Raw genomic sequence first — 25,678 nt, 5'->3', positions numbered from 1 at the left:
ATTTGGCAAAAGCACAGCTCAAATTATTAAAAAAAAAAAAGGAGGAAAATCTAATGGAATTGCTTTGGTCAATCACACACAGCTATTAAACACCTCCTTTAATGTCCTTAGTCTTCACTTCTCATGAAATTTGTGAAAGCTGAAGGCAGTACTTCAAACTGTTAATTTTCTATGCTTTTTTAGACACTACAGAAAAATTTTACTTTTCTAGTCCATATTACTGGTCAAGGAAAGTTAAAACACAGAGATTTTAAACACTACTGCTTGGTAATATGGAGAACTCTAGAATTTCAGAAGTGCCCACACTTCTATATTTCTTTCTATGCATTTGATCCTCTAGCTGTCAATGTAAAGGAATTTTAAAGTGGTTTTCATGTTCTTCTATTCATAACAATCTAAAGATATAAAAGATGTGATTCATAGAAAAGTAACCCATGCACACTCAGATACATACACAGTATAGATAGTTGTGCTTTGTTCCACAAGAAACTCATGTGATTCACAGCACCTGAGTATGAGTTTCCAGGTTACTATGAACTTATTTCCTACATATTAAAAACATAATGCATTTAAGAAGTTTTCTTCCTTTTCTTTTCTGTCTTTTTTCTAATGAAGCCAAGAGTAGCAATCAATGGTCATCTATGTTCTGGTTGGCATATTTCACACAAGAGACCCTTGATAATAAATCATGGCTGAAATATCAAAATTCCTTCAAATACTTACCTCTGTTAATGATAACTACAGCTGCACTCAAAATATGCTGACCTTGATATCACTTACATTCCTACAGGAATATATATCTCCAGGTTTCAAAAAAGGTATTTGTCTCAGGGCTCTGAGGGCTCTGGAGAAACACACACAGCTTTTTTGTTTGATGCTGCCTGATAGTATTATTGGGTTAACATGATGAAATAAACTTTTTTTTTTGGTTTTCCATGAAGCTTATCTAGTCCCACATTATTAATCTGAAAACAGGCCAAAAGAAAAAACAGGAAGAGAGATACAACAAATTCAGAGCTCAAATATGGTCATTTGGGCCATTGCAGATCTTCAATAGAAGCAATTTAGTCCAAGATATGAGAATATTGAAAAAGAAACATTATGAAGAGAGACTACTGAAGGCTGTTTCCTATCTGTTAGAGATCAAAGAGGATCAGAGCAAATATGAAATTGTCTTGTAGCTGAGGCAATAATGTACCTAATGATCTTAAAATGAAATGTTTAAAAAGCTGTATTTCTACCTTTCATTTTAAAAGGTGTGCATTTTAATCCCATGAGTAATCCAACAATTATAATTGCAAAACTGTAACATATAATTATATTTAAAAACAAGATGAATTCCATCTTTGAATCAAAATTATTCCTTTCATCACAGTAAACCCCTGTTGTTTTTAAAACCTAGTGTCTATATTTATTTAATTTAATACAAAATTCCCTGGTTATCACTGTAATTTTACTCATATGTAGGTTATCTAATGTGCACTGCTATAGCTGTTTGAAGTGTATTCCCAAAACCAGAACAGAACTAAGACCCAGAGACACGTCACCACCTCTTGCAGAAATGTCACTCATGCTATGAATAAAGCATAAGCTTAGAAAAACATCATCACCCAGCAAACAAACAGCATTTGCTGAACCCAGCACATGTGTCTGGAGCTGTGCTCCCGAGCTAATTGGAGGCAGATCCTTGTGCCGTGCCACGGGACGCCGCAGAGAAACCTCGAGCTGGTCATGGAGAGTTCAGCACGCTGAGCAAGGGCAACTGCCAAACTCTGGGGCAGATCAGGGCCAGAAATCCCAGAAAGCAGGCTAGGAAACAATGCTGTCATCTGTCACGAGCACCCCCGACAGCGAGAAACACGCAGCAAGGACAAGGGCTGGATGATGCGGCTCTGGAAGCTGCAGTGAGCCACTGCAAGGCTGAGCCCTGGTCTGGGGCTGAGAACAGGGGACATGAAGGGCAGGAGACACCAAGGAAGGATGATGGCTCCTGAGCAAACGAGGCCAGCACCTGTTCCTGCAGGAGTTGCCCCAAACCATCACTGTGTCTGTGTTCAGCTGTGTCCAGCTGGGCTGGTGCAAGACAAAGATGGGGATACCACGGAGATTGGGATGGGTCTTCCTCAAAACTGGTGGAACACTTAGATTACACTGAAATTATTCACTATCTAAACAGGCAAATTTGAATGGGAATAGGCATACCTGCAGCTGGCAGACTGCTTTATCCAAGGACACCACCAAACTCAGTCACAGGAGATCCAAAACCTCTGTGCTCATGTTAAGCACATAATTCCAAAGTGTTGTTGAATTTAGAAAGTGAGGTAGCTAGCTGTGACTCCCTGGTGTACCCAAAGACAGAGGGAAAAAAACACCCAAAAAGCAAAAGAACAACCAAAAAAAGTCAACTCAACTCTCGAAGAGCCTATTCTAGGAGCAAGTAGTGAACTGACGGGTACATTCACTGGGAGCTGGCCCAGCCTCATTTCCAAGCTGGAGGACAGAAAATTTCCAAACTCTGCAACAACCCTTCTCTTCTTTCCTGTGTGTCAGACTAACCCCGACCCAGAGTGTATCTTCTAGCTCAGCCTTGTCCAACATGTGGTTCCAGGCAGGATGTTGCCTATAAAATGCTTTTGCACTAATTCCACAAATTAGAGCATTCAAAATAAAAGCAGAGCTTTCTGAGGGGGACCAAAAGGCAGAGCCGCCTTTCTGACAGAGATGTGCTGTCAGCCACAGCCAGGGCTGGGAGCTCAAGCATGACTGAGGTAATGAGCTAAAGTGTCTCCAAAAACAAGAAGTGACCCCATCAGCCAAGCTGAGGATCTTGATTTACCCACCTGACAGCCCTGTTCTGCCCTGCTGGGCTGGACTTTGCAGAACATCCCTGCAACAAGCACCTGCAAAAGGAAGGGAAGGAAGGAACACTTTGGGCTTGGTAAAATAGGTTTATTGGAGTTGGAAATAGCTGAGGTGATTACCCTGTGTGAACTGACTAAGGAACAATACCCAAACAAAAGACAGTGAGACACAACTGTCAAAACAAAGTCAGTTCTGAAAGACATCTGACAAGGCAACATCTATTTTAAAAATCCTCAGGATATTAACTGCATATTTATGTTTTGTATTAAGAAGACTAAACATCATGAAAACAGCTGAATTTTAGCACAAACAATAGGCCAATAAATACAACATTAGTGCTTTAAAATAATTAAAGAACTATTTGTTCTTGCATTTATGTTGCTTTCAAATACTGGCAGAATTCCTTCAAATAAACAAGCTGCCAGGTTTTTTGTTTTGTTTTGAGTTTTTTTAATTTTTAAAGACTACATGTAGGCAGTAATTTAGGCAAATCTGGACATTTGTTCCATTCATCTGTAGTGAAAAAAAACCGACACATCTATCACGTTGCATTTTCACTCTGCAGAAGCCAAAACTAGAGCCCTCCAGGGAATGAGAAGTTTAATTATAAACTATCACTGTACAACAACATAGATTCTTGGACATATCTCTGGGAACACATTCAATACAATAAGCCAATAGAATCTGCTATGTATTTTTTTTTTTTTTAATGCAAGACCATGGCTCTTTTTTGGTGTAAAAGGAAGAAGTCAGCAAAATAGTGATCGATGAGAAACTTGCAAAGTTTGTTGCAAAATAATGTCCATAATAGTTAGTGATTCTTCAGAATGACAAGAATAGAAAAACAAAAGCAGTGACACTAACTAGCAATTTATTTGTTTAAATGATGCCTAAATTTGTGCTGTGTAATACTGAGAAAATATGAGTCACAATGCAAAAGCACATTGTAGTTTCCAGTTTCTATAGAGCTTTTTATAACTTTTATATCAATTGTGAAAGTAGAAGTGTCTGAATAAAAACCAGAATTTCCCCCACATTACTTTTTCCCTTATCACACTCCTCATCAAGCAAAAGTAGGGAATTTATTCCATAATCTCCTGTTAGAAATATTTCTTAATTGCACATGATGGTAGTTGTTCCATTTCTTTGCACAGAAAATTACCCTAATAGGAATTTTGTTCATAAATTACATTTAAATTTTAAAAAAGTTTGAAAGTAGTAATAACAGTTGTACTACTCAAAAATGACTATTCAGCCTCATTAAAGACTATTTAGTAAGGCTGCATTTTACATTTCCGTTATGCAACAGAGAAGAAAATGAGTTATGTCAATAACACTGTCACCAAGGTCAAGCCCCATAGGAATCCCTATGAATTCCTTCTAAAATCCTATGTGGATCTGTAAACTATGATCTTACCCACCACATCGGTGAAGTGTGGAGCTTAATTTAAACAACTGCACGCTGACAGCCCCACTGTGTTTTCACAAAGATGAACTGGATCTCTACAAAGGCACAGAGCTGTGGCATCACACCAGAGGTGTCCATCAGGTAAATTGATTCTCATGAGCAAATGAGTTGCAGAAGTAAACATGAAAGCTTTGTACTGAATCTAATTTAGATAAATAAATTCTGAAGACCCACACATGACACTAAAAATGAAGACTAATTTATCTTCTCCAAGCGAGATGTCTACTTAGATCATATATATAAATGGTATGAATGGTATGAATACTATTACCCATGATAATAATATTGACCATGTTCAGTATCTTTGAAGGTTTTCAAGCCTCTTAAGATCATGCAATTTCTAAACATGATAAAATAAAAATGCAATTATTTTGCCTCAATAATGATGTTCAGTACTTTAGAAAAGTTTACAGTTGTGAACAGTAATTATCCAATTACTCATTCTCATTTTCCTTCTTCTTTTCCCAGGAATTAACTTTGTGAACACCTTCACATTTTTAATGAAAGCAGAAGTGATTTACAATAAATATTCATAACAAAGTCTCCACTGTGGAGCTGTATCACAGCAATGCAGAGAGGAATCAATAAGGTGTGTGTTGGTGTGTGTCCACTGATTTCACTGAAGTTGCACTAAATTAGGTAGGAAAGGATCATGACCATCATGACCTATTAATACTGGTGACATTTGTGGTCACTAGTACACAAATACTTCATTTCTTGTCTTAGTCCCAGTTGTAAATTCTTTTGACAGAACAATTAGAGAGCACATTCATTCAGAAAATTTGAATCAAAGTAGAGTTTGTCTTTAGTTACTTTAGTGTAAAAATATTTGATAATATCACAAAGGCTCAGACTCACCTCCATTCAATTCAGGTACTCGACAAATAGAAGGTGGCAGCCTGGTAACTTGAAGCTACACACATAACCAACAGAGAGGAACAGTAACCACTGGAAAGTGAAACTACCAACCTGAGCTGCACAGTGCCTTCTCATTAATCTATTTAAGGTTCAGATTCTATACAGCAAGAAAAATGTAGGTCCATGCTGACACTTTGCATTATATATTTCATAGGCAGATGAAATAAATGCTTCCAAAGTCAACAAAAACATTACTTGAACAATTTCTTTTGTTTCTCCAGTTCCAAATCTACATGTAGTTACTTCATTACTACATAATGCCCTTTGCTGAACAATCACAAACATCCCTGGCATATCTGAGCATGGTCCTCTGCTGCAGGAGGTAAAGAATCCCTCCAATAATTGTGTAAGAGGTTCTTATCCTCCTGCTACTATGTCAGAAAAGTATGCCAGTGATGTCAGGTGTACATGTCCTTCCTGTACTCTCACTAGAGAGGAAATGAACAAAAATGTCAGTTTGCACAACAGGGATTTCATCACAAATGAATTGAGAAGATCACATGGCCAAGAACTGAAAAGCTGCAAAAATTACAGCTGGAATGAATGTGATAGAAAACAGAGTGATCCTGCCTCTTACAGTAAAACTGTGAAGCAGAGAAAAAATAAAGGCAATGCTAAGCTCAGCTAATCTAAAAATAACAAGACAATGTTTCTTCTTCCTTGGTGTCTTTCTCCATCAGTGTCCATCCTCTGCAGAAATAACTCAGGAGGCCTGAGGAGCATGAACTTTCTGATTTGCATGACTGCATGACCCAAAAGTGCAGCCTAGTGCACATACATTAGAGAGTGGGACGGGATGGAAGTGCAGACAGTGATCCTATGGGATGCTGATAATAAAAGCACTTTTAAGTTATATCTCATTGTTTTCAGTGGAGGGGAGAATGGCTGAAAATCACTGAAACATGACAGATCTACAATACAGATTTATTATTATTACTGTTGAAAATATTAACAGTTTTATTCAATTACCTATATAGATATACCTTCTGTGCTCAAGTAGTTAAAAGAGGCTTGATTAGTCCTGTTCACTGTTGAGGGTTCCACCCCTGCCTGCTCTTGTCTTCCAAAGCATCCAAGTGTTCTACGCAGTGCTTGTCAAAGAATCTGACTAGACAACAGAACCTCCATGTTAGGTACCAGAAGTCTTCTGAAAAAGTGGGAGAATATTGCTGTCCTGGATATACAGGAAATGGGATGGGGATCATGCCCCACTTCTAGATTAAAAACTGAAGATAAAAAAAAGAAAAACCTCACTTTTTCTTTCTCCCAACCTTTTTCATTTACAAAATTTGTAATTCTGTTCTTTTTATATACATACATTTGCAAATGTAACTGAAATAAACTGATTCAAGGAACTGAAAACATATCACTACTGTTTTTTTTTAAAGCTCATATTAGTCAAACCATCCGACTAGCTTGTGATACTACTTCTGTCACTGTGGTTTGGGTAAAGAGCAGAGCAGCTTTCTCCTGGAAGGTCCCAGGACATTTCACTTAATCTTCTGCCTCCCACCCTGGGTCTCACTCACATATTTCAGTTTGTCTCCCTGTGTGGCCATACTGGGAGCATTCTCAAGCTAAACCCACAGGAAAGAAACAGAGAAGAACAGGAACCATGCAAGAGCCTGCCTGGACAGATTGAATAATGCTCCCAATTTGTTAAGATGACTGAACTTCCCCAGTGTTATTGTTTTATCATTCCTTTGAAATCATAATTTAATACTTTTATTCTCTGTGAACTAGTACACTAAACACAGTTACTTAATGGTGAAGTATTAGAAAAACATTATTGTAAACATATAATAATAATATAAATGTACTGACATATGCTTATGATTATTGTTATAAATATCTTTTGGGAAAACCATATCGAATTTATAAAACTAGGCTTTAACCATGGCCCAAAATTCAGGGTTCTGTTAAACACATTCAGCCTGAATCTTTCTGAGTCTCCATGTGAAGAAAGGATAGGCTTTCAAAACAGACTGAGCCTGGCCATAACACAACAGGATCAGAGACATACTTCTCCTGCAAGGAAAAGCACTTCAAACACCAGGGTGCCAGTCTGTCAGCACTTATCACTCAGTGGGTTATTCTATCTTTCCAGCAGATTCCCCTTCCAAACTTATACTTCATCACACTCCTGACCTTGCTGCATGTGGCCCCTTCAGCAGAGTTCAAGTCTGCCCTGTGTAAGACAGGGAAAGTTTATTCACCACTTCTCATTATCATCTCAGGGACTTGTTCATTGTAAGCCAAAATTATTTACTCTTCTGCTTGGGGGTGTTCATGGAGAAGGAAGAGATGGAGAAAAGTCTAACCAAGAAAATGTTATGCTGCAAAGAAAATGAGCAAAAACCTTCCCGTTCAGAAGTAAATGACTGCTTCTGCTCTTGTTTGGTGAGCAACTTTCCATCCAAAAATGGGATGGAAACTAAGGTAGCCAGACCATTTTGTGCTCCAGCTAATACAGTATTTCAGATCAAGAAAAACAGGCAAGGCTGCATCACTCTGGCCTGCCTCATATGGACTCTTTTTTTTTTTTCCTTTGAAACATTCCATTTGCTGTTCAAGCCAAGACAAGAAAAGAAACATTTTTAACCTTAAGGGTCTGACATAAGCCTACAAAATTAAATAGCCAGGACTAAAGTGAGGCAGGTTTTACAGTTCTTAAGAGGCTATCCTTTGTTCCTTCCTTAACAGTACATTATAGCCAGGGAAAGCTTTCCAAGCTGAAAGCAAACAGGCAAGAGCAGATTCAAGTGCCTTTATTTGAACTGAAATCTGTGCAGGTCAGGACCACATGGTACTAAATACTCTACAAATAAAGAGCAAGTATCAATACCTTCCCTGATGAGCTTACAACTAGGAAGATAATACAAACAGAAGATGAGTAGAGGAAAAGTCTGTCTAATTACAGGAATATGGTGCAGTCACCCCTAGAGCTGCTCAGACTTGAGCTTCCAGACCCCAAGTCTAAGTTTGAAGCAATAAATAAAATGGGCCAGACACTATTTGCAGACTCTGAGACAAAGCAGCCTGGCACAGCTTCTGTCTATACAGCTAAGCACTCATCCCTTCAAAACCAAGTGGTCTCATCCATATTGTCTCCTGGGAGCCCTGCATCCCCCCCAGCTTACAGGCAGGCAGTTTGGAAATGTGCTAGCTGACAAGAGCAAAAACCAGTCCAGTGAACACACTAACAAACACCACAGGCCAGTGCAGGCCAGCACAGTCTCCTGACCCTGTTTAACTTGCAAATACAGATGTAACTCATCTGTCTCCCCTGTGATCGCCTTCAGAGTCCCTGCACTCACAAGGGAAATGTGCCACTAAAGCCATCAGCCAGTGACACAGCCAGAAAAACATCCCATCAAGTTTTGGCACCTAAAAAATACTGCCTTTCATTGTGCAATTCCTGTGGAAAATACAAGACGTGGCAAAACCTTGCAAAATACTCCAACAGTCTGAATACACATCAGAATGAGGCTAACACAGCCATCAGGTAGAAATAAAAAAAGGAAGAAGGTTCCAGGTTTTATTAGCCTGTGGACAGATAAATTACAGGTGAACTCTTTGGAAATGTAACTTTTTTATTTTTTAAAGGCAGTGCTAGGCTAAAGTATCAGCTGCTTTTTTATGATCACTGAAGCCATTTTCAGAAAAGCTTTGACCAAACTGGAAAGAACCAGCAGAGAGCTGATATCCACTACAGTGAACACAAGTGTCGTTCTGCAAAGTGCTGCTGGTTTTAGAGCATAACTTCAGTGACTTCCTCACAGCTGTGCTTAGTTCACCTGCCACGAGATACCAGCCTCAGAAGAGAGGGGATAAAAGCCATGCAGACAGGACTGTGACAGGGGGGCACTACTGATCTCCAGTGCTTGTCACAGCCCTCATGCCACATGTCACCACCTCCTTCCTTTGCCAGAGGACCCATTCATGGACACTGTCCCAGCTGCAGTCAGCACTGCCTTATTTATGATAAACACCTGGCATTCAGTGCTGCTGTGCCTGCTGGACTGAGGACAGAAGGCTTATGATGAAATGAGAGTGGAAATGGGAAATAACCTTTTAAGACGGCAGGCTTACAGACAAAGAAAGGTGTGTCATGAGTCTCTTGTTCTCTTCCACCACATGCTCCAAAGAAGGGATTAATAACTGAGCAGTTGATAAACTAGCAAAATTATTGCCAGCATCTCCTATCGTATTCAGATGAGATGGCTATTTTTTTTATTATTAATTCATGTAAAAGAAAAACTAAAACAAAAAAAGAATCAGTATGGATCTTGGAAGAAAGAATTTGAGGAAGCATTTTATGTCAAAGAAGAGCCCTTCTGCCAACCAGCTGTTGGGGTTTTTTAAACAAATTTTTAGAGTGGAGCTTCTGCAGCCTCTTTTCTTTTTTCTATTCCAGAAACCTTGGGGATGTTTCTCTTCTAATTTTGAGCCCACTCATGAGCTGTGAATTCTTTTCCAAATGTGTGAGTGTGAATGATATGAATGGAAACTACACAACTTCTTACCTCTCCTCTTGCTGCTTGCTGTTTGCCTAGCTCTTCCTAAAAGCAATGGTAGAAACTTTTTCATGGGTTTATTTGGATCTGTGGAAACCAAAGACTCAGCCTCCCTACACGTATTTGTAAAGACTTCTGCAGAACAGAAGGACTTTGTTGAGTATGCAGAAACTGAAATCAGGAGCCACTAGTTTGTCTGATACAGAAAGAATCGGGAGTCTCACTTGCACAGTTCTTGGCACTTGCACCTCCAGGGATGCTTTAAATAAAAAAGGACTTATACAAAATGATCTATCAAATTTAAGTGGATCAACGGTTTGAAAATGTTTTTAATTTCTCTTTAAAAGCATCTGAAAATTGGTGCTACAGGTCCAGTGCTTTGCTTTCACAAGAAACATATCCTCAGTGGCCATGGACTTGTACATTTCCTCCTTCCAAACCCCTTCTGCAATCCCATCAAACTGATTGCAAGGAACTGTTAATTACCTCTAACTGTGCAAGAGGAGATCACTGCACCTTCATGAATGAAAGGAAATAGTCCTACCTCATTTCTGAGGTGTACCTTTGGTCCCTAACATACTTGCTAATTTCATTCATCAGTTTCAACTCATGTTCTTTAAACAGAGCAAATAGTCTAGCTCTGAGTGCAGATTAACTTTAGCAGTGCAGGTGATAATAATGCCTACTTTTGTTGTGTATTACACTTGATCACCTCAAAAGCTGCCTACATCACTTAGTTAAGTTGTTTTGCTTAATGTAACCCTACCTGGTGCGACAGGAGCAGCTGGTGCTGTTCACAAGAGAAGAAATTACTGCAAATGCTCAGGGTATTGCAGTTATTGCTGCAGCTGAAATCTGGTCTGATTGCTTCAACCAAATTTTTGGTTGCTCTTTTGCTATTAAATCTTGGAAAGCCTCCAAAATAAAAATGATAAAACCCTGAACATCACAAAAGATGCATTCTTCCACATATTTGTAGATCATCTTTGGCCCACTTCCTGATTTTAGCAATTACAGGTTCCCCCCAGCTCCCTGCACACTGCCCATAGATACAAGGCTTTGTATGGTCTGTCATTTAATGCAGAAAACTACAGCAAGTTAGTGCAGGAATGCTATGGCAGACAGTAGAGCAATTCAATACTAAATCACTGTTAAGTCTCTGTATGGTTTCCTTGATAGATGTTACACTGCTGATCTATTTTTATGTATTATTTACACTGGGACAGTGCCTGGAGGCCCCAGCCAGGGCAGGACCCCATAATGTTGCACATACTATCAAGTAGGATGCAAGGGCCTCTCCTCCTTGCAGCCTGTAGTCTAAATACATACTGAATGAGACCAGATGGAGAAAACAGTCAGAGGGAGGAAAAAGTGAGACAATTGTTGGTAAGAGTGGCAGGCAGAGCTCAACAGCTGCTTGGCAAAATACAGGCAATGTACAGTTCCTGTCACTGCTGTTTCTTTTCTCTCTGGCCTTGGTACCATGTTTTACAACCTGCAGTGACCTGTGGACAAACACTCATATACAGACTAGTCCTCTGCATGCCTGAAGCTCTGGGCACTTGAAAACATCTTTCACTGCCCCCTGAATTGGGGCACAGAGTGGGTGGTGTGAAATCACACGTTTGGAGTGACCCACGGGAGGATTACAGCTTTGGGGTGTCAAGGCAGCTGATCTCAGTGCACTTCACATAATAATCTGTGTCTTTATTCCCTTACACATTGCCTGAGTCCTTATGGTGTCCAGGAACACAAGTGTTAATTCAAGCCCAGCTGTCCAGGGAACCAGCAATGGGTGCACCTCCCACCTAACTCACTAAGTCTCACTCTGGCTGAAGATGGGCTTATAAGCTCATAGCCTCATGACCCAAATGCATTTCTTAAATTAGGGAGTACTTATTTCACCTCCTGATCAGAGTCATGACTGCTTTACACACAGATGAAATCCCCACTGTGTTTAGGTCCTCTGAGCAAACCCAAAATGTCCCTCTATGTTCTTAGGACTGTTCAGCTCTGATTTCCAAAGCAATAGGGTTGAGTCTGCAAGGTCAAGCAAAAACAACAAACAAATTCCTGCAAACACTTCCGAATTGAGCACATTTAGACATTCCCACGTGTAAGTCTAGTCCAGTACCATACTGGAAATCCACAGGCTCTCTGACACCAGGTCCCTGTTCCTGAAGTGACTGAATGCTCACACATCCCAGTGACCAGCACTGGGATGTCAGATTCCAGCTCTGTGAAGGTGAGGGATGTCAGATTCCAGCTCTGTGAAGGTGAGTTCTGGAGAGGCTGGAGGTGGGAGATCCCAAAACAAGAGGGACAAAGCCTGACAGCATCCCTCTTCTTTCAGGAGTGCAAATCAAGAAGAGTAAACTACTCACAAAGTCGCTGCATGGTAATAGTGAATGTGATCCTACAAGGGGGGAAGGACTCTGACATCAAGTCCCACCAACAACAAGATTAACTAATTAAACTCCCCTTTCCTTGAAGTGAGAACTTGTGCCACTGCATGGGTCAGCAGAGACCTCAGATAGGTCATCCTGGTCCTCCTCATGAATCTGTATTGCCTAACATTCCCTCAGATCCCTGGCATCCTACAGCTGCTTTACGCATGGACCTCCAGCAGTGCTCTCAAAATCATTGCAACTCTTCTCTGAGGAACTTTAATTTTCCCACTTTTTTTTTTTAATTTTTTTAATTCACCATGTCCATAACTGCATTTCTTCTGAGGATCAGTCCTTTTCAAGGAGACAGCACCCCCCTAGAGCTAACACAGTATCTCCAACCACTCAGGCTGTATGAAAGCAAGAGCCATCAGAAGTAGGTTGCCAAAAGAGCTCAGCTCCCATTTAGTTATTAATGTCTGGATTTCCAAGTGTAGTGTTAGGTGACATGGGACATGTAGGCTGTACATAATAACAACATTTTTAGTAATACATAGCACACTAGCACTTCTTGGGATGTTGCTAGCCTGTGTAAGGACTGCTTTAAGGAAATAGGAGAAATGGGAGCTCATGTAATTAGATATTAATAAAAGCATTTCCTGAATGTTTCACAAGAAATAAAAGGGAGAAAACACAAGTTCTTTGAGGTGGTTTATATAATTGTTTTAAAAGAACATTTCAGCAAACACATTCAGTAAAGACATTTTTTCCTCCTTAAAATCAAGCTGAGTTGATTTTATTTGATCATTATATTCTTAAGATAACATTCATCTTGCCTAATTCCAACCATCTAAAACTCAGGCATTGTCTGGGCTCCCTCCAGGGAGGGTAGAGACAGGAGAGACAGGCACTGCCAAGTTAATTCATCCCCTGGCTCAGATACTGCTTTGCCCCTGGGAGCACCTCATCCTGTACAGAAAACAGAAGAAGATTAGGTGACCACCTCACACTTCAGACAACTGAAATAAATCCCATCTTAATTAGCTTTTCCACTCACTGTACTTGCATTGTTACAATATCTGAACATCCATGCTTTCCAAACCTGTAATTCTCACACTTCTTCTATGATAAATGGTGACTCTGACTCATTTACACATATAGCTGAGGCAGGTAGAGCCAAGTTCTAGCCCTGCAAAGGTATTTACTAAGTTAACTGTCTAAATTAGGTGTTTTTCAATCAGCTGACAAATACTCAGTGATGTAGACAAAGCAGAGGCAGTAGGGTGCCCTTAGGAATTTGCTGGGATGTAAGCAGAATTGACTTGCCTTAAGGACATATGTCATGGAATTAACCCCAGGTCTCCTGAGCTGCTGTCCTAACCTTTGGAATGTCCTTAACATCAAGCAAATCCTCTGCTGTTTCTTGAATGAAACTTTTGAAGTATTTACAGTCATGTCTTCTTCTTTGTCAAACTCTAACAAGCTATGCACACTCAAAGCTTTTTATTCTTCCTCATAAATCAAACCTGACTCCAAGCCTCCCTTCTCACTTTTGTTGATCTTCTCTAAGCTATCCTTAGATCTTAACTTTGCAGTAAGAGCACAGTGAGGCCAAAATTCCAGGGTTTTCTAGGTGTTACTGTGAACTAAACACAGGAACACCAGCACAGAGTTGGATCTTTTACTAAAATCAGTGGAAATACAACAGTCACTTCAGAGTTCTGCTCTGGTATGCAGCACTCTGCATCACAGCACAGTGCACTGACACCATGACTCTTGCACTTAGAGAAGTAATTGACCAAGACCTTAAAACTTAAATACTTGGGGCACATCAACATGAGAGTCCAGACACAGTAAGATGTGAATTAGCAGCACACTGGCTGCCCTGCAATCACATCACACAGAAGTGTGTATTAGAAGGAAGCAACTTAATTTGGAAGCAACTTACTTAATTTGGACAACAGCCTTAGGGCAGACAGGCCATGCAGAGCCAGTGTGGGGAAGATACCACTCTGCACACTGTTATTCCAGCTGAACAGAAGCTGACTCCCACATGTAGACAACCTTTATCAGTCCAGAGCAGGCTCCAGCCCTGGGTGATACGTGCTCCTTAGAATAATCTTGGGGAGAACTGCTGGATGCTGAGCATGTCCTCTGACTTGCCCAGAACTTGCACCTGGGTTGTAACATGGGTCAATTTATAAAACAGACTCTGTTCCTTTCATCTGGAAAGATTTTTTTGGCAATTGCCTCATTAAAGTGAAACAGAAAAGCCTGTTTCTGTAGAGAAAGAGATGTCAGCCCCATACTAATCAAGCAAATGACAAGATAAAAACACTGTTTCTAGTACTAAATAAGTGCAGTTCCTGCCCCTTCTAGAATAGATGCCTTGATCCCTAACTAATCAAAACAATTCTGTATCAACCTTGAATTATCAAAGTCTAAGCACGTTCTGTTTTCAGAAGCCATGAGCACAGAGTATGGGCAGCTTGTGGGAAACACACACATAAAGTACCATGCATCTTTCAAGAAAGCTACTGAAATAATTATAAAAGGTTTTTCAGATGTCTGGTTTTTAGAGGGATATTTTATCATCTCCTGTATTAACTAGACCCCCAAAACCTTACAGAGCTACCCTTATATTGAATCCAGTAGCTTGTTTTTGGACTAGCTCTTATTGTCCAAATAAGATTCAGTTTCTGGGGATATCAAGAGAACAAGATTCTGCAACCTCCTTTGCATGGGACTGCCTTGTCCATCTTCTGAAACAGAAAAAGTTAAATCTCCCACACCAATAAGAGAAAGTTCTGCCCAATCAGCCAGTTTCAGAACAAGGAAACATGTTTGTGTCAGGGTTTCCAACCTGTCTTGCAAACCACCAGAAGAACAAATTCCTTCAGAGTGTTACACACACCAGAGAATCCCACGCAGCACCGTATCTCTGAAGGGGAATGAAGGGTAAGTGCTTAGGCAGCAAACACTGCCAAAAACTCAAATGCCTATTTTGGAACCTTCTCCCAGCCTAACAGAAAAGCAGGAGGTAGAAATGACTGCTACACAAGAAAAGACACCCATGGGACTGAGGTCACATCTTCAACTTGAGACGTCCAAAAAGAGCTCTGAGCAATTGCTGCAGCCTCCACAGCACAGCTGGGTTTTCCTTCTGAGCGGTGGCACACACAGGCTAAGCCATAATATAATGTACAATTTCCATTATATAACGTAAGGGCAGCTCAGAGCAGATCCCATCAGTGAGATTTAGTAAAACAAGTTGGACAAAAATTACTGATCTTCTAGGAAACACAGACTGAGGATCCTGAATCCTGAGCACAAGGCCCAGAGGGTCTTGGCTCTTCAGAACAAACTGTCTGCTCACTGTCAATCGCTAATGTATCCATCCTCCATCAGCACCTTTTCACCTCTTCTAACTGCTTGTGCTCACACCTCTCCTCCCATGTGGCTCAAACCAGAATGAAGAGAGTCAGCACAATTTAAACAGGGTCATGCTTTCCAAGCATCAAACCAGTATTTTGCTGAGAAAAGAATGAAAACAAATTGTACACTGCCTACTGCAAGGCCTTGTGAGATTCCCCCAGGGCCACCACAACAGACCACTGTAATCTCTGCTGATGCTTGCACTGGAGATAACAATGCTGCCTGTTATCAAAGCCACTGTGTCCCAGTTATTCTGGCCTTACACACTATTTATCTTATAAAGATGAGTGCAGCACTTTATAGACTGTCTAATAGTTTATCTTGGAGATGTCAAATCCCACTTTCCATTGTGTCATGTTGAATTCCTGAATGGAAAATAAAACACAACAAATCCACACACATTCCAAAATGCTTTTCTCACACCACTTCAGTGGCATTTACCTTGTTTGTAGGGAAAGGAAGGAAGGAAAGCACAGAAAGGATGGAAAGTACTTTTTTTTTTTTTAACACCATTTACTAGAACAGATTTTATTAGCCATAAATAATGGTGGTAACCTAGGATAAAAATAGAAGTAAAGCCTGTCTTCACTAAGAAAATGGCTATCTATATTTCATCACTGACCAACTGCAGAGCAGCTGTGCCTGTGATATCAATGTTATCACAAAGGAATTTCTACCATTGTCGTGAAAACCTGGCACCAGACCCGAAATCTGTCTGAATTCTCTCCCTTTAACAGTTTAACACCCCACATGTCAGATTGCTAGAGCAGAGTACCCCTGGGGAGTGAGAGATTTTCATCATGTCAGGGCCATTTCTGGGAATTGACGGGATACAGGAAAACCATGCCTGAAGCTTTTACAAAAGCACAAGAGAGAGTTTAACTGTAGGAAGGAGATTAAATTTCAGAGGGGAGTTTGGAAGCAGGAGCAGATTGTCCTGTGACTTGAAACCACCTGGAGAACTGCTGCCACTGAAAGGTAAGGATGGACAGTTCCTCTTAGGAAAGACCAAGCCCTTGTGCCACAGGATATGCTGGCAGTACCACAGATACAGCACAGTAGAAAATAAAAGGATAAACTGCACAGAATCTCACCTTGGCTTTTAAATGGAAAAAAGGATAAACCACACAGAATCTCACCTTGGCTTTTAAATGGAAGACAACAATTGCATTCTGCTTTTTTTTCTTTTTTCCCTTGCTTTGAAAGCAGATGTTTGGATTGAGATGAACTCCCTGCACTGTTTGCTGCACACACCTTCTGCTTTTCTGTCAGGCTGTGAAAAACCAGAGAAATTGGCACTGGAGCATTCAGTAGTGTATTGTGCCTCAGTACTCATTCTTCATCCTTACACATCAATGTACAACAGCAACAAATAGAGAAAAAAACCAATCCTTCCATCACTGCATCAGTTAAGGAGCCAAAGCACAGTAACTCATCTTTCACCAAGTAGGAAGGATTTGATTTTAAGTGCCATTGAGGAGATAACTGTCTGTGTTACGAGCTCCATAATGGTGCTCGTGTTGCCATTTAGGAAAGTAATGAGCTGTAGCAAAGTCACAGGAAGCAAAGGACACAGGAGCTTCAGTCTCCTGAGGACAGCACAGCAATTTATCTGTACTTGGACGTGTAAAACTCTTTAGGGAAATAATAAAATAAAATAAAAAAAAAACCTCACCAAGCTAAAAACCAAATCACAGACATGTGAATTTGTAGACAGATACCTTAAGAAAATCAGCCCTATTTCCCCCTTGATATAAATTTTATTATGTAAGTTTAATCAATCTTCAGCCTAGGCAGTTTATAATTATTTTATCTAAGGACAGAAAATCTTTCCATGTGAAAACTCCTTTAACTTCACTGGAAGCTGCACAGGTTGTTGGGATGTTATACTGGGGAAGGTATTTCTTTGCCATAAATCCAATTTTAACTTTTTTTTCAAGCTGAGGCAGCTTTATGAGATGAAGTAAATCTGCTTTTTGTAGATGTCACTAGAGGACTCTAAACACCGAATCGTAACTCCAAAACAAACCTGTACACCACAAACAGTATTACCCAGGACATTCATCTTAAAAAGAGAGACAGCACAGAGAAGCACAGCTAAGTGCACCTTTTTTTATTTCTAGAAAGAGCACCTAAAAGATCCTTGGGTCTGAACAATGTTAGTAACTTCCTTAGATGCACCAGATCTCTTTACTTTTTTTTCCCTCAGTTAGGTGGGCGTGACATTCCAAAAATTACATCAAGCCAGCTCTTCCTTAAAGCCTTCAAAGCTTTGAGTTCAATTTGCAATATAATAAATTGAGTCTTAAAATAAACACCTTGGATTTCATGAGGTAAGAGAAGACCTCACTTCTGACAAGATTCCAGCTCGTACAAAACATCAGATCAACTGACCGCAGTGATTCAGACTGTAGTTATGTAAAGCATCCTTGCCTATTAAAATAGTTTTAGGAAAAAATCAGATTAATAACAGAGATTCATGATATTAACTGACTCTTCAGTCAGCCAACTTTAGCCTTAAAGATCAGGATAAAACTGTCTTTTGCTGTTTTCAGCGTTTACATGTAGCCACCCCTGCCCACAGCACCTGGGCCACAGGGTGCACACACAACAGAGCTGTGACTGCTCGATGCCTGTGGTGCTCAGAACCAGGCAGAGGAGCTCAGAACCAGGCTCAGAAACACCTGCAGGGCTGGGGTGGGCTCCAAGTGTGCCCAGCTCTCCCACAGACTGAAAGGAGAAGTTCCACCTCTCCCAACACCCTTCATCCAGCAGCTCCAGGGCTGGCACGCTCCTCTGGGAAGGATTGGTCTCCTTATGATTCATTCCATGGTGCAGCTCAGTACCAGGTAGGAAACACCAACACTGATAGCAAAACATTAACTGGGGCAGATCCAGTAGAAGAAGTCTCATCCCAGAAGATGGTGCAGCAGCTGTGCAAAGCCAGACTCCTTCTGCTGGGCCTGACAAGGGAGCGCTCGCAAAAATGGAACGGAGGTGGCTGAGAGAGCCAAGCTCCAGAACATCAGCAGCACCACTGCTCTGACCCACACCTGGGAAACTCCCCTTCCAGGCCACCTCAGCACCTGAGCCACTGAAATACACTTTTACAGTTTAGTTTTTATTTTAAATATTGGTAGAAGTACAAGATAGACCCTACTCATACCAGTCTGCTGTGAGAGCTCATTGCTGAGGATCCCGAAGGAATCCCATGGAAGGGGCTTGGAAATTGATGATCTTCAAGGTCCCTTCCAACCCAAACCTATATTATGTCTCACAGGCCCCTCCCAATACTATTAATACATAGCTAATAAATTAATAAAAACTCCTCTGAATGAGAAAAGGCCCACTGCTTGTAACTAATGACTACATAAACACAAGTGCCAAATTTGTTCCTGTGTCTTCTATGATTTCTATTGAACAAATGATGGATTTTCAGAGAGATATAACAAATGATCACTCTATTACTAGGACACAGTATAGTACCAGCTTTGAAGATTTATTTATGTTCTTAATAAAGGTTTTCGAGCACCCGCTTTAAAAAAGGAAATAACACATGAAATTAAGCAAAGGATTTATTTAAAGGTAATTCATATGCAAGTGGAACCTTTCTTTCACAAGGTGAGAGAATGGATATAAGAATGCTACATTCTGCAAAGCTACAGATTATGATAGTACAGAGAATTTTACAGTTAGAGCTGCTCTTACTGTAAATCTTGGAGAAAAGGAACTGCACTTGCAACAGCCTATTACTACTTGTCATTGCCCTTTATTTTATTTTCCTCTCTCAAAGCAGAGCTCTCTGGACACCCAAGGATGTTATGAGCATTTTTCATTTATTACACAGTTCTAAAGCCTTTTAGTATAAGCCTTCATAAAACCTCACATATATGCATTATAAAATTACAGAGAATAAGTTCCATATGAAAAATTCATCATATTTCTTCTTTCTATTTTTTAGCAGAGATTCTGACATAAGCATGGGAGCAACAGACATTGTTTTAATTCTTCATTGTGGAAGGGGAAAAAAAAAAATCAACTTTTTGCTTTTTTGTCTTGTTTAAGAAAGAATTTTTTACATAGTCCCTCTTTGCAGTCTGCCCCTTGCAAAACCAAAAAAGGATTTTAGACAGACCAAAAGTAACCACAATTATATGGAGTGTGTCATTGATAAATTCCAGGGGAATACAACAGGCTAGGTAGGCACATACCATTAGATCTAGCTGTTCAAAATCTTAAAATTCTAGCCAAGATTAAGCTGGACTATTTGACCACACCAGCCCTCAAGACTGCACTTAATTTTTAAAAGGCTTGATCTCACTCTAGGCTTAGACTTTAAGCAAGTAACTCTTTCAAGAGAGCATTTTACACAGCAGCCTATCTTTAAACATGTGCTTAAGTCTCTTGAAGTCACTAAGTACAGACAGACTGAGAACAGGCCCAAGTCTTTCATTTTGTGACAGCCTCAGATTTGTATAATTTTAGTTAATCCTGGGCTTTCTGTTCCCAGTGCATTTAGGCATATTATGCTGACACAAGATGAGATCAGACTTGGTGCTGCAGTGTCTTCAGGAATTTTGGAAGAGAATGTTCCAGGAAAATTGGTAACTTCTCTTCTGCCCACCCCCTTGGAGAAAAAAAAAATAAGAAAGCAACACCACCCCAGCATGTCACTGGAGTATGTTCAGATGTTACAGAGGCTTTAGCCTCTCTTCTCCTGCATGACGTCTGCTTCCTGCAAGTCTCCTGATTCTCTGACCAACAAAATTGGAAACACTTTAATTATGGTCATTTATTTTGCTTTTAAACTGACCACATTATAAGACAAAGCTCACGCAACTCTTCTGTTTATAGTAGCACAGGAAGAAAAATATGCAAAGATGTACAAAAAAGGGTAAGTGTTACTGAAAGCTGAGTAATAGACACAGTGTGAATTTCATGCAGCACAGAATTACAGGTCTCCATGCACATATAAACTCTAAAGCATGAATTTGTCTTTAGTCACATATGTTTTGAGCCATTTAGGATTTGTCCTGAAAAATTAAGTTTGAAAATAAATGTCTCTAATGTCCTGTGCTGAGTCTGACCAGGGAAACTGTTAGGGAAACTCTCAGGTACCAACAGAGCTCTGAAAATGAATCACATTTTCCAGTTATGTTGTGGGGAAGTGCAATGACTTAGTTAAGGCCAGTATAATGTCCCAGGCTTAAACTACCACACCCATCACAATGACAGTCAATTGAGTCAATGATTCAACCCAGATGGGAATCCAGGTTCTTCTTGGCTTACTGTTATCTCTTCTGCCCATTAGGTTATGTGACTTCCATAAGTTATTTTGCAGTTCCCGTCAAAAGAAAATAATCCACATGATGCTACACTTTGCCTCCCAGCTGTAACGCAAAGTGGAATTTTGGACCACAGCGCTGTTTCCTGACTCATCCTGGATCCCCTCCATGTGACGTTGGATCCATCTAAGCTGGGGAGAGCAGAATAGAAGGGCTGTGCTATTTTTTTTCTTTTTGCTTTTTTCTTTTTTTCTATCACCCACTGTCAGATAACACGTGCATGTTCTCGCAGCGTGTCTCCAGAACGTGGAAAAAGACCAACAATACCAGAGAGGGGCCTTTCTGAATACACAAGGATAGAAAGAATAAGATAAAAGGGCTAAAGATTTATACAGGGATTATTTAAATAATGACTCACTGCCATTGCTAAGTTTATAAAATATATAAAACCCAGACAAAAATATAGGGGCAGGGGGAAACTGTTGAGAAGTGTGACAGAGGTGCAGGACTATAAAAAAGTTAAAAATAGCACACCCACAGAGCAAAATTTCCTTCACACCTAAATACAGCCACTACACTCCTCATGCACATGGCTGTACTGTGAGCCTCTCTGTTGCTTGTTTGCAGCTGGAGGGAATCCAGAAAGCAAGGAAAACAAACACAGGGCACGTTCCCTGCGTCTATCTGATTCGATGGCATTTAGCACACACCTTTGGCTCTCTCCAGGGGTTAAAAACACAAAGGGCCAAGCACAGCTCCGGCAATCCCGCAGGCTGCCTTGCCAAGAGAGCGCGGTGGGAAAGCCTGCTTAACCAGCCCCAAAGGATTCCCTCGTGGAGGAAACCTCAAAGAGCACAGAGGTGGCTCACTGGCCAATTCCAGCTCCAGGGGTTTTAGCCAAAGAAATCCTGGCATGTGCTGGGAATTCAGCTGATTCCCAGCTGATGCATCAGGCTCTCTGCATCCACGGCATGTCAGTGGCACACAGTGAAGCGACATCTGAGATTACAGCTGCTGGATTTTTAACAGCAAAAAGAATGAGAGGAAAAGCAGAACAGGGATTTAAAAAGAATTCAGAAAGACATCATTATTTTGGCCACCCTGAGCTAACAGCAGGCTCACAGGGTGACTCCAATGTTTATGGCTTTCTGCCAGTTAAACTGCAAAGCTCCTGACTGTGTGGGACATTCACTCCTCTGCTTGTTTTGTGACATGGAAAAGAGGCTGAGCATATACATCCCTTCTGCTAGGATCAAAATAAGGACAGGTGCTGCTGGGAGCATTTCATCCTTTGCCTTTGCTTTTCAGTATCTTGCTGTTTACATTGTTAGCTGCTTAATTATCATTACTTAATCTCTGAGTAAAAAGATGCAGCATCCTCAAACAATTTAAAGGGCTCTTTCCCAATGAACAGCATCTATTTCCATTTAACACTCTAGCTTAATTAAAACTTCCCCCCCCCCCCCCCCCCCAGGGCCTTGTTTCAATTAATTCAATTGCAAAATCCCAGTAGAATGTCCAGGCTGCAGCACAATCTGCGTAATGACCACAGTGGTATCCGCAGTGAAAACATCACCTCTCAGAAAACAAGAAAAAAACCCCAAAACACTGGGGAGCAGAGTAAGATCAGAGCAATTAAAGTGTTTTGGAAGGTTGGTTGATGGCACAACCTGCAGCTTGGAAAGAAGCAGGCAGAGGCCAGTACTTGGGAGTGGGGTCAAAAAGAGGTATCAGTGTTCTGGGGATCTGACTGTAGCCACTCACCAAGACAAAGCTGAGGGCAGGAATACAACTTGAAATTACATCTTTCTCATATCAGACGCCTTACTCAGTACTACTGAGTGGCACTTCTCCTTTATTGGGACTATTGTCCTGAAAGCACCTACCAGCTTTTGTAATAGAAGTCATTCTTGTATTTTCAGACACAGCAGAGACTGGTGAAGCTGCTATTTCCATTTCTGGTTAAAGCACTCAACGGGCAGAGCCCACACACTGACTGTAGGAGACTTGGAATCACAGCACTGGTCTAGAGCACAACTCTCAGTGCTTCAGCACTGCACCTAATGGGAGCCTGTTGTGCTGCCCACACCCTGAGAATCCCTGCTGGATCAATCCAGTCCTAAGGAGAGGGAAAGCAAATTTAGTTCCTGGATCTCAGGCTAGTCTGGATGTCCAAGCCAAAATAAAGTTCAACTAAAAGTGAAGCCAAGCTGCTCAGCCTGATCAAGGCGAAAATGCTTCAATTTATGAGACATCTCAGAGCAGGACTTGTCTTGGAAATTTTAAGAAAAAGAGGTGTGGCACCTGCAGAATTTGGCTATCTCTGTTTGACAGTAGGTTTACAATTATGGATTAAAATACCTCAATTTCTCTTTAAAAGACTATTTAGACACCCAACTTTCAAAGAAGACTTAGGCCCTTACACTTTGCAGGAGATGATGTGCTTTTCTGGATCAAGCCCATAATAACCTAAACAAACTAATTAAAAGGCAAAGATGAAAAGTCACATCAATTATAATAATGAGGACTTGAAAAACGGTAGAGAGGTGGTGTGCGATTATCATTAAACACCTCCAAATGGTAAACATCAAAATCAAGTCTCTTTACTTGTCCCCCAGATTTGCAAGTGAAAGAGACGAAGTGACATGCTACAATTCTTCAAGGGCTTGCCTGCATCTTCCTGGCCTCTGTCAGAGACACGGACACAATGTGAACTGCTGCTTTCTCAGCTTCTGGTCCCATTTATCTCTATTATTCTTGGACAAGTTGCCCCAGTTCAAATCAAAGTGAAGCTCTTTTTGAGGAAACATAGGTGGCTGCTCTGTGCTCCTGCAGCACAGTCACCGATTACCTAACGCTCTCAGGAATGTTTCCCTTCTACAAGCAACAGCTTTCATTTTGCAATATTCGCAGCAAAACAAGGAGCTTTCCCACCCTGGGAGTTCCTTCATTCCCAAAGTGAACTGGAGGTGGTCCCTGTGAGCAGGCGAATGTTCTCCTTTGGGCTGCACCCGGCCAGCCAGGTGCTCTGCGCTCCAGGGATGGGCGCGCTCAGCAGCCGCGCTCACGGCGATGCTGGAGGACTGCGTAGAAAGGAAGGAATTCTACCACTGCTCCAGCAAGCAACAGTTCTGCTGAGGAGCATGGGCTGATCACGCCCTGCTGCCTTCCCAGAGCCCGGAGCCAGCTCTGGGGAGTAGGAGCAGGGGTGCCGGGCTGAGCGCACCAACTCCTCTCCTATCTCACAGCCTCACCGCCCCGCTCCCAAAAACTCTTTCCTTCTCTCCCTTCACGCCCCGGCAGAGCCTAGCCCTTTGCTAAGCCAGCCTCATCTCCCCGCTGACAGCGGGGCAGGTGGCCCGGGGGCCGCCAGGTGCCGGCACCGCTCCGCTCCTGCCGGGGCAGCCCCGGCGGCGCCCGGGGCAGAGGCGAGCGGAGCGTCCGGGACAGGCAGAGGGGAGCGCAGGCACCTTCCCACACCGCCCTCCTCCCCTTCCCCGCGGCGCGGAAAGTGCCCCAGCGGCCGCGGAGCCGCGGAGCCTCGGGGGCCGGTACCTGCCGGGGCCGGAGAGCGGCCGGAGCGCGGCGGGGCCGGGGCCAGGGCCGGGTGTCGGAGGCGTTGCGAGCGCGGCGGCTCCTCCCCGGCGGCGGCGGCGGCAGCGGAGGGTCTCGCTCCTTCTGCGCCGAGTGTCAGACTTTCCCTCGGCCGCCCTCCCTCCATCCCGCCACCCCTTTCCACTCCCTCGCACGCACATGCACACCCCTCCAGCAAATGGGCTGCCGCCTGAGAGTGCGCCTGTGTGTCCGGGTGTCTGTCAGTCGCCGCAGGCACACCCCCCGCTCGCCGCAGGTCCCGCTCCCGGCCCGCCGGACGGGGCTCCCGAGCAGTGCCGGGGTGCGCACCCCAACCCCGACCGCGGCAGCCATGCGCCCACCCGGGGACCCCGAGCCCGTGTGCCTTCCCTGGGCCGCAGCCCCTCCGGCAGGGCCGGATCACACACCTGCGAGCTCGCCCAGGAGCATCTCCAGCTGTCTCTGGGACCGCCGTGCGCGGCTGCCGCTCCTCATCCACGTGGCTGAAGCAGCCTCAGGTCCGCTCACGGTGCTCCCATGACACATTCCCTCTGGGACGGAACTGGCTTTGCAGACTGATTGAGTAAACAAAGCCAGCTCGCCACACTCACGATAAGTGGCCCGGAGCTCAGGGCTGGTGCGCGTTTAAGAGTTTGCCCGTGTGCAGAACTGTAGCTGCCAGGGGCACATCTGCATTCGCATTTATTTGTTTTGCCCCCGGAATGTGCTACACTGGTGGTTCTCCAGCTTTCGCAGGCTGCAGAACCACTTCCTAAGAGAGAATTTCTCTCCTGGACCAGCCCACTCCCACACCAAGCCATTCTCTCCAACATATTTCCTTCTGTGGCTGCCCGAGGAAGAGCCTTCCTGCCCGCAGGCTGAGAGCCACTGCACACATGGCACAGGCAGTATCAGACCCTTCCAGACAAGACACACTGGGCTTCTTTCAAGAGCTGTGTTTCCCTCAGTGAAGGGCTCAGATTGAAAGGCTTCAGCTGGCAGCTCGGTTATGGAACAGACCCCGACTGTTGCTCCCGTGAAATAACCAAGGAAGCCCAGAGAAACATACTGGAGTTTCCATCATGTAACTCACCTCGGCAGAACTTCATCCTCACCTACCATTCACACACAAGTCAGATGGGTGGTCTGGGTATACAGGACAGGAGCTAAATAAGAGGAGGTTTTTAGGTTCACCAAAAGTCAACTTTACACCTTCTTTAACCTAAGTTTTTT

The 25,678-nt window shown here is 42.4% G+C and overlaps 1 protein-coding gene across 1 annotated transcript in view; it reads right to left on the bottom strand.

Moving 5' to 3' along the window:
* SEMA3D (semaphorin 3D) overlaps positions 1-24,565 on the bottom strand; it is a 129,527-nt gene extending 104,962 nt beyond the window's left edge. Inside the window, exon 1 of the mRNA XM_036401220.2 lies at positions 24,428-24,565. The gene's annotated coding sequence lies outside the window, so the exon portion shown is untranslated. The remainder of the gene's footprint in view (positions 1-24,427) is intronic.
* Positions 24,566-25,678: the final 1,113 nt, after the last annotated feature.

This window comes from Molothrus ater, chromosome 5, assembly GCF_012460135.2.
Source record: "Molothrus ater isolate BHLD 08-10-18 breed brown headed cowbird chromosome 5, BPBGC_Mater_1.1, whole genome shotgun sequence".
In the NCBI taxonomy this organism is placed as follows: Eukaryota; Metazoa; Chordata; class Aves; order Passeriformes; family Icteridae; genus Molothrus; species Molothrus ater.
Note: the sequence above shows the minus strand (reverse complement) of the source record. Positions and strands in the feature narration are given on the sequence as shown.